This window comes from Silurus aristotelis (assembly GCF_946808225.1).
Source record: "Silurus aristotelis genome assembly, chromosome: 27".
NCBI lineage: Eukaryota > Metazoa > Chordata > Actinopteri > Siluriformes > Siluridae > Silurus > Silurus aristotelis.
In genome coordinates this window covers 4716690-4729527 of record NC_139600.1, presented here as the reverse complement: position 1 = coordinate 4729527, position 12838 = coordinate 4716690, and the positions used below count along the sequence as shown (strand labels likewise).

The 12838-nt window shown below is 37.0% G+C and overlaps 1 protein-coding gene across 3 annotated transcripts in view; it reads right to left on the bottom strand.

The window, feature by feature from the left end:
• Positions 1-12838, bottom strand: part of adgrb3 (adhesion G protein-coupled receptor B3) — a 201021-nt gene that overhangs the window by 134181 nt on the left and 54002 nt on the right. The gene's annotated exons all lie outside the window — the stretch shown is intronic.

Genomic DNA, 12838 nt, shown 5'->3' with positions numbered 1-12838 from the left:
TCTTCTGCAGAAACCAGCTTTAATGCGCTTCTGGTGTACGTCTGGGTAAATGAACTGTGAAATGGCTTATAAATGATAAGAAGAAAGTATTGAAAGCTAATTGTTTCCTAATGTTTATGTCCCAGGCATGCAATACTATAAAGCTAAGAAGCTTTATTGTGTGCTATTAGCTATCCAAAGCACTGGCATGTGTGGTACTGATGACTTCCATGCCTCAAACGGTGTGCTTGCTGAAGGGGTTGTCGGTGCAAAGTATAAAACGCATGCAAGGTATCATAGCAAAAAAAAAGACCCCATTATATATCAATTATAATACGACATACTTTACTCCCAAACTAAAAAAACGCCACTGCTTGTTTTCTCAAATGCTCTCATTGCACTAATGCTTCACTATATGCATATAAAAGAAAATTACTTATTCATCTCAATTTGAAGAAAAAAGTATGCTGGAGATATCCGTAAAGGGTGAAAGGTTGCGACACAAAGAGGGAAAAGACACACATTTGCCCGCTTGAAAATCAATTACAGTGCTCAGAAAAAAAAAATGGATTGACCTAAATTCTGGATTGAAATCTCAGAATTCAGGGCAAACCATGGTAACCATATACTATTTGTAGTTGTGACTATGAAATAACAAAAAATGATATAAATTAAAAATAAAAAAGACTTCAAGGGATTTAAAGTGTCATATATAATAATATAATAATGCTTGAAGTATCACATGAAGTAGTGAATGTATGTAACACTTTATAATTTTAGTGCAAACACTACACAACAGTTTATTATGACTGCTTTCCTTCAAAGACAAAATAAAAGCGAGTGAAGAGGTGCTTTTTAAAAGATGCTCCTATGGAGCCATGTTGGCCAGCGTGACATTAAGGATGACTGAGGTATATTATCTGCCTGCACAATGGCTGCAGTCTTTTCACTTTTCCCTCGCATCATGCAGGGCTTAAATGGGGACCAAGCTGAGCGACCAGCTGCAGAGAAGGGCACAGTGGCTTTCAGGGCTGCCGAATCCCTCGCCCCTCCGTAACTGCGCGTGAATAGCCTGTATGACCTATTGTACACAACGACACATTATTGTCAGAGACCCTGTCTAATATTTTCCATAATCCCCTGTGCTATGAGCTCGGTGAGGGCCAAGCAGCATACATTTAAAAAAGGGCTGACTGCACATCAGCATTTTTCTTCCAGCGACCGAAAATGTCAAAAACAATAGGATCTTTTGTGTGTGTCTGTGTGAGCTTGCAGGAATAATAAAAAAAAACAAAAAAGAAATCAAACATATGTGTTCTTTGGCAAGTATGAAAAAAACAACAATAGGATTTACCCATAGGAAGTGTCGCAGTTAATTGCTTTCCTCAATCTCCAACATCTTGAATTGCTATCTTTACCCAAGACCCACATATTGATCCCTGGTGTTCTCCTGCCCACAAATCACCAAATGCATGTTTTTGTTTCGTTTGATAGTTGCTTTGGTTACAGCAGACAACAAAAAATCCCTTCAGGTACATCAAACAAATCAATACAACTTCTTATTTACGATGTGTATTGGTTCCTGGCCTAACCTTTAGACGCAATTGCACTGAGTGGGAATAACATCTAAGCTCTAAAGACGTATGTGCTGCGAAATCTGAGACTAGATCGGGATAAACAGTGGCATCATTGCTTTCAACAGCTTGCTCACAGTTTCAGGACATATCCATTTATAATATATCAGCACGCATATAGTATTCACACCAGCCAAGTGTGACACGAATGCAGCAGAACGCTTCTTCAAATCGAAAAAATGCAAATCCTTCAGTTTTGAACTCACAAATGTACTGTATATAAAACAATCGAACATTTCTTTCATTTAAAAGCCATCATTAATTTCATCCAACCCAAGAATCAGGCATTATTTGGCACCTAGTTGTGCTGAAAAAAATTAACGGTAGTCTGTACCTTGCCAGATGCACACTACGATTTTTAATAGTCCTTTGTGATTGTTGCTTGTCAGACTGTATGAACATGATGCCCATGTCACACTGTATCTCAGTTGCCATAATGTGAGTCGGTACAACAGTCAAAAACTGATGTACACAAGAAGTTTAATGTCATCACTCCATTAGGCGTTCAGAAGCGTGTTCTTTTACGGTAGCTAGCAGCAAACAGACAATCTAGAGCTAATTTTGTTCACAATATGCCTTGATAATAAAAACGTCATACAAACACTCATTGTTCCCTCCATCACTCAATAGGTTTCTCTTTTTGCTGTAGTGTCCACTTGACTCAGTTCAAAATATTTTTGTTTGAAGTTATCGCGCCAATTGCGTCATCAGATTTGGGGCTCCTATCATTTCTTGGTCAAGCGGTCGATTATCGTAACGGTCGGTGTCGGTAAACATGTCAAACAAATGAACAAAGACTACAGATTTTAGTCTTGGATTATAGGAAACTTTTAGGATTCACAATATTTGTATCAGATTGCTAAAATCGGTGTGCACCTGGCTTATGATCCAGCAAATGTCTGACAATTTGATGTAACCATAATATGCTGTGCTGAAAAAGTTTTCAGTTAAAATCTAAGTTCTGACCCTCAAATTCAATTATGAAATGCCATTCAATTCCATAGTAAATACATTAAACTACATTAAAATATGTTAAATACATCAAACTATTAATAAGCTAATAGTATCGTCCTAATAAAGAATGTAAAAAGTTTTTCTTTCTTTCTTTTTTTTTTGCACAGAGGACATCAGAGGAAAGAGCCTCTTAATCAGATGTATTGCTTATACCGAGGAATTCATTTTTTATGGCTATTTTGAAGTATTTATCTAGTATCTCCTTAAATATGGGTATGTTTGCTTTATAGGTGAGAGAATTTTGACAGTGTTTTATAAATATAAAAAAAGTAATGTAGCAAAATAAAAGTGTGTTAGCAAATTAGTTTATATCACGCGCCCACGTTGATGACTGACGATTGTGTGTGTGTGTGTGTGTGTGTGTGTGTGTGTGTGTGTGTGTGTGTGTGTGTGTGTGTGTGTGTAAATGTGTGTATGTAAATGTATATATTGGTAATAATTTACATAATTATACATTGGTAATTTAAATAGGCATCTAATTAATTAAAAAGAAAAAAATGACAGACAGACAGACAGACAGACAGACAGACAGACAGACAGACAGACAGACAGACAGACAGACAGACAGACAGACAGATAGATAGATAGATAGATAGATAGATAGATAGATAGATAGATAGATAGATAGATAGATGCTTTCATGTGCTGCATTGTATAATATTGTCTTTGACGTTTCTACTCAAAGAAAAAAATCTGGCAATACCGGATGCATGAACAAACACAGAGGCAATTTACATAATCAGAATGGTGCACCCAGAAAATCTACTTACCTATTTACATAACTGAACACTGAATAAGCACAAATTTCTCTGTAACTTAAAGTCAGCAACTCTGAATGCAGCCATATGAGCGCAAATAACGTCTTTTGCCTTGCAGTCACTGACAGGTGGCGTGGAAAGTGAGAAAGGATCTCCTGGGTGAATGAAGGGGAATCTTGTCATTTAGACCAATTCATCTTCCTTGTCCTGCTTACACGTCTTTCTTAATTCGCCTCCAAACATCTGCTGATCCCCCACAAAATTAAGTTTTTAACTTCTAAAGTAGCCAAATGTTTCACTCTGACCTAAATGGTACAATTTGAGGAAACTGAGCATCCATCTAGCTGATTTTATCCCTGCACACTGAAGTTTTGAAATAAAATCTACTAGTCTGTCACATGGCTGGCTTCCACTTAATCACCCGCTCTACTTCTATTAGTTCCCCTTCTTTTTTTCTTTGCTTCTATTCTTCCATTCACCCAATGTTGCCACGGTAACACCTTACATTTCATCCTCTATGTCAGTACTGGGTTGAGAATAGTCTGCCAACCAGAAATACCCAGCTAACAGCGGTCCTTTACTCTAAAACTGACCAGTGCTGAAGGGCTGGATTGCATAAACACTAATATATGGTGGTCCTGCCACGATAGACAGAGTACAGGGTGGATAATAAATGGTACAGATGAACTGCCGCCTACATTCCTAAAAAGTGCACTTATAGTATTTAAAGAAAAGAAAATTTGCTACAAATCAGCCAAGAGCTATTCTGCATCACATCTGATCTTCATTGAAAGCCCACTATCTTTAATCTACATCCATTCATATTCCTACACTCACATTGCGTTCATCTGCTTTTTGTTATTTACTCATATTACTGCTGATTTACAACGCCAACACATTCAGTAACTTTTAAATGCACTGCCACCATATTTAATTCATTGCATACTTTATATTTTACACTCGTGAACACCTAAACATTCATTTGTGTGGGAGTTGCTTGGAGGGATGTAACGAGAACCCTTAAAAGTTCTATAGAGAACCCTGCAAAAAAAAAAGTGTTTACAGTAAAGAATCAGGTCTTCCTTTAAAAGTTCATCATCTAATACATTATATTCAAAAAATGTAGTTCTCACTTCTTTTTGGGTCTTGGTTTCATCTTTACTTTCTGTAACTCACAATTCATTTCCTAAAGTCCTTCAACTGATTCGACTCGATTCGATGAATCCCTTAAGCTAGTTCAAGTTCAAGTAAGCTTTATTGTCATTTTAACCATATATATATATATATATATATATATATATATATATATATATATATATATATATATATATATATATATATATATATATATATATATATACACAATACACAATGAACGAAACAACGTTTTCCCAAGGTGCAACAGCAAGCATCATAAATTAACAAAAGGAACACAAGGAACACAGAACTACACTCTAAAATAACAACACAAAGTGCACATGTGCAACTAGTTCAAAAGGGAAGGAAGAAAAAAGACAAGAGACAGCATGAGACAAGGAAAAACAGTAACACAGAAGTGCTGACCAGAGGGTTGTGCAAAAAGGATTGTCCATATATACAAATTAAAAATAAATACTGTACATGTAAACTTTTGTCGGTATGTAAACTTTTGGTATAACTCAAGTGTGCAAACAGAGGGTTTTTAATTGGTTGTGTGTATATCAGGCCAGTTCCATTATGTTGAGGAGTCTTATGGCTTGTGGGAAGAAACTGTTACACAGTCTGCAAGCGAGGGCTTCATGCTTCTGTTAAGAGTGAAGAGTGTGTGTGATCAGCCACAATGCTAGTGCTTTACCGGATGCAATCCAGCTATCCGTGACTAAAATCATTTAATGCTTCGGTTTTGGCTTTTTGTTGCCCTTTAAACTTTTACACATTTAATCATTCTGTTCATGCCATGCATACCTTCACATTTTCTATAGTATAATTTTAATCCATTTTTATATGAGTTTGTCTTGAAAATTGAAAAATCCAAAGTTGAAGACAGACTCTTCATTTTTTTTTTCATCATCTATCCACGCTTTATACACAAAGGTGTATATCACTGCCAATAAGTAAAAAAATGACTGGCCACCACTGGTTGCCAAATACAGTATATCCCTCCCAATGAAAAGCTGTATCGTAATAAAAAAACAGTTTTATGGCTGAACATCTGTGTGGCCAATTCAAACCCTTGTGCATCAACACAGTTGGTCCTACTTATGCTATAACAGTTTTGATAGGAAGGATTTCAACTCAGGTCTGAAACATGGTACCCTATCAAAAGCTACACTCGATTCTGCGTTTCATAACGTTATGGGAACATTCTTTGTTCGACCGGTTGTGTATCAAATGCGCACACCTGCAAGGCTATAAATAGACGTGACACGGACATGCCTTTAGGTTTCTTTGCCTGTAGAGAATGTGTTCAGCGTGCACTGTTTAAAACAAAAATGTTTTAATGTATATACTGTATACTGTATATATATGCAGTATATACATGCTCCTCTTTTGGCTCACCTTATTTTTAAAGATCATCGGGCTCACGTGTAGAGCTGGCTGAGAGGCAAGGCGTGGGCACACCTTTTTTTTGTTTTCATAGAAACGTTCACAAGCAGTGATAAAGCCACTGCTAATTATCTCTCTATGGGTCGAAAGGACCATAGTGAAGGGCTGCATGATAGATTGTGCATCATACTTTGTACTTAAATGGCATGGTACTCACTATCCTGAAACTAGCCAGTGGCAGAAGTCTGAGCAGCTTTTCATATGCTATAGGCCATAGGAAAACAATGTCAAATTGGGCGAGGGATGCCATTGCTCTGGCCAACAAGAGAAGCAGTCAAGCATCACCTCTAGGAGTTAGGGCCCATTGAACCAAGGCTCTAGGAAGAGGTGTCCCCTTGCAGCAAGTATGCGATGCGGCAGGCTGGTCCCCACTGCACACACATAGCAGGTTTTATAAGAAGGTGTGTCCATGGTGTTTCTATTTATAGCCTCGCTGGTGAGTTCATTCAGATGTCACCCGCCGAGGTTATTAAAGCCAAATTCTTGGGGTGTTTGACACACATGCTTCACATCCGGTTGAACAAAGTATGTTATGAAACCAGCATCTCATTTCCACTATCCGAGACAATGTGGGGATTCATGCTCATTCAGCCATACAGGAATTATGAGATCAGGAGTTATGAGATGTCAGGTAAGAAGTAATGGTGTGAAGCTCTCTCTCCAATTCATTCCAATGTTTCTTACTGGGGTTGAGGGCCAATTTAGTTCCTAAAAGGCTCATGGGCTCAAACCATTTTAGTTTCACTTATTTGAAGGCCTGGCCTACACAACTGGAGGCACGGTAAACCCAAAAAGTGCTTTTATACATAACCGTAAATATGGACAAACACACATTGTCTTTTCTATCTGTTTATGTAACTACAAATCTTCACAGTGTCAGTCTGTACATTTCCTAAATTTCTGTTGTATCTGAAGCTAAAATATTGGAGACGAGGCAGACTCATAATGTGACGTGTTCCTCTGTCACTGACAATGTCTTCCAGGATGTACTGAGTTGGTACAGGGGCATGCATTTCCCTGCTGGTAATATTCATGAAGATGCTTTAAATAGTGCACATCAGTCAGGACGGTAGACCACCAATATTTATCACAATTTAATTCAATTTATTTTTATTTGTATAGCGCTTTTAACAGTGAACATTGTCTCAAAGCAGCTTTACACAAATAATGTGGTGCTAAAAATGAATAAGATTAATAATAAGTTTGTCCCAAGCTCCCAATAGGTAATGTTCTTTGTTTGCTGGGGGGACGTGTGGCTTGGATGTTACTGTATGTGGGGCATAGACAAAAACTTATTTTCGCAGGACTGAAAATAGACATTTGCTGACTCAAAATGTTATCTCTTTCTAAATATCTTCTGCTTTACATTTACATTTACACTTGCATTTACGGCATTTGGCAGATGCCCTTTTTCAGACCCACCTACCTTTTTGTTGTTCATACATGTGATATGGGATTAAGGGCCTTGCTCAAGGGCCCAGGAGTGGCAGTGATTTGAGTCCAATGCCAAAACCACTAAACTACTATCTCGCCATAAAATTCTCTTCCCTCATACACTGGGACCAACCAAATACAAATACAAATGGGACAGAGATGCTTTGGGGCTCAGTCTGAATGCATGAAACAGGAAGAACAATGCCTAGCAGGCTTAGTAGGTTTGGCATTTTTGAGATACGCATATATACATTTATACTTACAGTGTATTTATGGCATTTGGCACACACTTTTAACCAGAGAGACTTACATGTATCTTATTCATAAAACTGAGCAGTTACAGTATGGGTTTAAGGGCCTTGGAGGCCCAGGAATGGCATCCTGGTGTGGCTGGGATTTTACCTCATGACATTTAGATCCAAAGTCCAATGCCTTAAACACTAAACCACTATGTCCCCCATGGTTGGTATGGTTTTGATGGTCCATGAATTTGTTGTCCAGCTGTCTCCAGCCATTACTCAAATGCCAACAATTATAATGTCATCATTTTGCCTACTTGGCAATAACTTTTTAAGGTAGAAATCAATGAAGTAAATTTGATAAATTATCTACTTTCTAGACTTTAAACTGTGGTTGGGTGGTTGGAGACAGTGGTTGTTAAGAGAACCAGTAAGAATTGGCTTTAGGTGTTGTTCTTGCTGAGGTTTAATGGGCACAGAAAAGGCACAGTTCCACAAAGACTTCTTCTGTGACATGTATTTAGACAAAATAATTGTGTCTAAAGTATTTTAGGACACAGTATACTAATGACTAAATCGTGATAATATCAAGTAAATGCCATACTGAACTGGGACCAGTCTTAAACTTAACTCTAATGATGGGGCAAAATATATTTAACTGTAAAATTTTAATGTATGAAACTTTAGCAAGTTGATTTTATGAAATCCCAAGGTTATAATAATAATAATAATAATAATAATAATAATAATAATAATAATAATAATAATAATAATAATATTACTAAGTGTTGCATACACTTGAAAATGTTTTTTTATTTTATTTATTTATTTATTTATTTATTTATTTATTTATTTATTTATTTATTTTTGTCAAGTAGACTCAAGCTTCATTTTCAGAATGAGATTCTCATGTAACAACTCACTCCCACCAATCCACAGTTTTTTTCACACGTCTAAAAGAAGCACATTTCGTTTGTGAAGCTGTACTAATTATTGCAGTTCCAGTCTAAGCTCCCTGTTGCGAGAGCCCAGGGGACTGACCAAAACCTTAACTGCTGCCAAAAGCTGTTTTGTGAACCATTTTTCAAGGTTTCAAATTCAGCTGAGGGTTCAAGAACGGGAAATCGATTACTTCAGAAAAGGGTAGGTCAAGAGTGGCCATTTACATGCATCATCAGAATAAAAAAATGAAAAATTAATGCAAGGAATATTGTTCTCTGTAATGCAAGAGTGACCTGAATAGAAAGTATTAATCCAAATAAAATGAAAAAATTATTTGAAAGTCAAGGTAACAGTATAAAATATGGCATAATGATTTAAAATGTAAGGCAAAGATTCAGTGGCAGTTATATTTTATTCTACGAACTAACAGAGTTTACCCAACTAACACAGTCGGTCCATAACTCAGTCTTAATGGATTGTATGCATCATTGCCAAAGAAAACGCGGAACATCGACTCCATTATTTTCATGATGAGAAACTTGCGAGCAGACTGCTCTGCTAATTATGTAAGTTGGCTGTGAACCTATTTTAAGGAAGTAGGTCAAACAAGATGAGTATATGATTTCCCAGAGCTGACTCGTTTTGTTATCCACGTCCATCAAAAACACTTTAATACTCTGTATAAAGGTCTCCAGATAGTTGTAATAAATTAAATAAAATTGGGAAAAGGGTCTTACTATTCCTTTGCCCGGAATGACAAAAAGGAATTGCCTGCATGTGTTTAATGACAGGAATGCCAAACAATTGATGGAATAGTTTACAACGTTTCATGTCTCGTCATTAAAATAGCGATTAATCATAACCATGAATTAGAGGTGGTAGCTTAGTGGTTAAGGTGATGGACTTTGGAGCTGAAGGTCATGAGTTCAAATCCCAGTTGTAACAAGCCCCTTAACCCCTGCTGCTTAGTTGTCTAAATGGAATGGAAGTCACTCTGGATAAGGGTCTCTGCCAAATTTCATAAATGAAAATAAATCACATTCTGTAACCTCTGCTGTTTTTTTTTTTTTTGCATTCATGTCAATGGTTTTTAAGTGACCTGAAGTAAACTGGAAGGTTTGTGGACCTAACCATAAGATTGGCATCTAATTCTTTAAATATCACATTCCACTCTAAGTCCCCATTTGATGTTACAATAACCTGTGGTTAAAAGGAAAAAATGGGCTCATTCAGCCACTAGGGTTTTAATAAAGTCAGGTCTCGATTCAAGGTCAGAAGGTCTGGGGGTCAGCAGTCAAAATCATCTCAAAAATGTTCTATAGGGTCATCTATCTATGGGATCTATAGCAGGCCTCTCAAGATCTTCCACTCCAACCCATAGACACCACATCCTCATGGAACAAGTTCTCACAGAAAATGTACAGCAAAAACATCCTGTTCAATAGTGTGCCTCCAAATTTGTGGGAACAGTCTGCAAAATAACCACATACTGGATGGCTGGAAACATCAGATACTATTGTCTATATTGTGAATGTTAAACTGATCAAAACCTAACAAAACTAAACAGAGATTTCCCGAGGTTTAAATGTTTAAACTGTTGTCTTATGTTATTAATTTGCTAAAATCCACACAGTTCCATTAAGAGACAATCTGTAGCCAAGAAAGCAATTTTACAAACGCAGTGAATTTGACAGATGGAACAAGTGCTATGTAACAGAGCGGAGCTGCATAACAGATATACCCTGAGAGCAACTGTTTGGATTCAATGTAAATTAGGAAGCAAGATACCTTTAAGCAACAGTGGATCTACTCAACAAAGTAATTATCGCTAAACTTTCTCCTCATCAGTGACAAACTGGCTGCGGCGTCAATAGCGATCGATAAAAAAGTCTCATGCTACGATTTGTACATTTTCATTCTTGTACTCAGTTCAGCCGATATTGTGTTGAGCCGTGGCATTGAGCCTGCTTGGAGAAGAAAAATCTTAGGAGTTCTTTTTGGACAGGTTTTAGTAGAAATTCACGTCATATGTCCAGCCATCTCCCGAGTTGATAAAAGGAAAAAGATTCCAGAGAAGACCTTATGGCTTCAGGCAGGATACTTATGAGTGTGCACTGCTTCTTAGTGGAGATTGCACTGAGGGTTCAGGGGCTCCCATGCGTCTCTTCCTTGCAATGCTAGCGACCAGATTAAGATCAATATGGGGTCAGAGAGAGTTGGAAGTTGGTAATCAGAGATCCAGGAAGTCTAATGCACAACTCTTTAATAAATATGAGCTTCTCAGATTTTTTTATTGCTGAGTGAGGAGGACTGCATCGCTGCCTTTCCTCGTTTAGCGAATCAGACTATTGTAAAATTACAGGACACATGATCGCACTGTAGTGTCCTGTAAAATTTCCATATTCATACGTCTGGATATGGAAATTTTACGGGACAATATAGCGTAATCATGGGTCCTGTAAAATGTTCATATCCAGACGTATGAATATGGAAATTTTACAGGACACTATATTGTGATCATGTGTCCTGTAATTTTACAATAGTCTGATCCAGACGTATGAAAAATGCCATGTTTTCTGAGTGTAATTGTGTTAGCATGCAATGACACGGTCCATTTCCATCTCACCGAAATCCTTAATCAGTGGAATTGATCTTAATTATGCTCTCTCTCTCTCTCTCTCTCTCTCTCTCTCTCTCTCTCTCTCTCTCTCTCTCTATATATATATATATATATTTATGTGAGCTGGATGGATGTTTTATGGTGTTTATGTCTCATCACTGGTATCCGGCAGTGAGAAAGTCAGAGTGTGCACAAACAAGTGTCTTTTTTACTTTTCACTGAGTACCAAGGTCCTTCAGACTTTGTTTACAGTTTTCTCTGTGCTTTCCTTGGAGTACAATATAATATAAGTACAATATGTACAATATAAGTACAACATGCTGCATCTCTGACCACATTACTATTGCATTGAGCTGTGAGGTGATTTAATGCTTTCGGCAACAGTTGAGCTACTGTATGTGTTTTGGTATTACAATAAACCAGTTATATGTTGAATATAATATACCTAAGAATATGTATATTTTGTAATGTTGCAGTCTAATAGGTAGGCAACCATTTTTAAACTAGATGCTCTTATAATAGAGGTCATTATTTACATAGACAAATAGTAAAACTGTTAAATATTCTACTACTTGATATATCAACAATATCTATTAGTACCATCTTCTAACCACCTCTGGTCTTTTGAACCTGTAGATATGCAGATCTTATTTTTTCGGCCCTTTTTAATTTTTTTTATCCTGCAATGTCATGATTAAACAAACAATATTTCGGTGGAATATGGTTAAAATTACAACTACTAAGAGATGATTCCAGGGAAGGAGAAGATTCCAGGCCTCTTTAAGCAGGATAATGCATTCTGTTACATTAAAGAGTTTATTAATTTGAACTCCAATTCTCCAGATTTCAATCTGATTAAACATCTGAGGGATGTGCTAAACAAAACAAGCCCAATCCATGGAGAAACCCACCTGGGAACTTCAAGATCTGCTGCTAAGGTCTTGGTGCCAGATACCACAGCATATCTCTAGAGGTCTTGTGGAGTCAACCAGACTAGAGGTCTGAGCTGTTTTAGTGGCATATGGGGAACCTAGACAATACAGTGCAACCTCGATACTCGTGGGGGTTACGCTCTATGACCCCTCGCGAGTAACAAAAAAATGTCTCCATTTAAAGGTTCTTTTTAAAAAGGGGAATTGTACATGTACTGTAAACTCCACAAGAATTGTGAATTACTTGTTATAAATGTTTTTTTTTCTATTTTAAATTAATAATACAATAATATAACAGTTTCACAAACATTTTTATGTAATTTATCGGTACAAACTCTGTTTTGAAATGTTACTCCAACTTTCGAGGACACTCTTAGTCCGGTTCCAAATAAAAAGTTGCGAACTATCGAGGTCACGAGTGTCAAGCTTCCACTGTATTAGGAAGGTAGTGTTATAATGTTATGGCTGATTGATATATATTGTATTTTTAGGTTTTTGGAACACATTTACAACACTTTAAAGGCAGGTTCACTTAGATATTTTCAGGCCTAACTCTTTACACTCTTTATGTTGTTTTATTGATGTTTTTATTGAAAGCACTTTATGGATTTCCGGGTGTTTGATTTGGAGCCTGATGTCGGCCATGGGGTAATCTTTAAAATTAAAGATGTGTGTGTGAGAGAGAGGGAGAAAGAGAGAG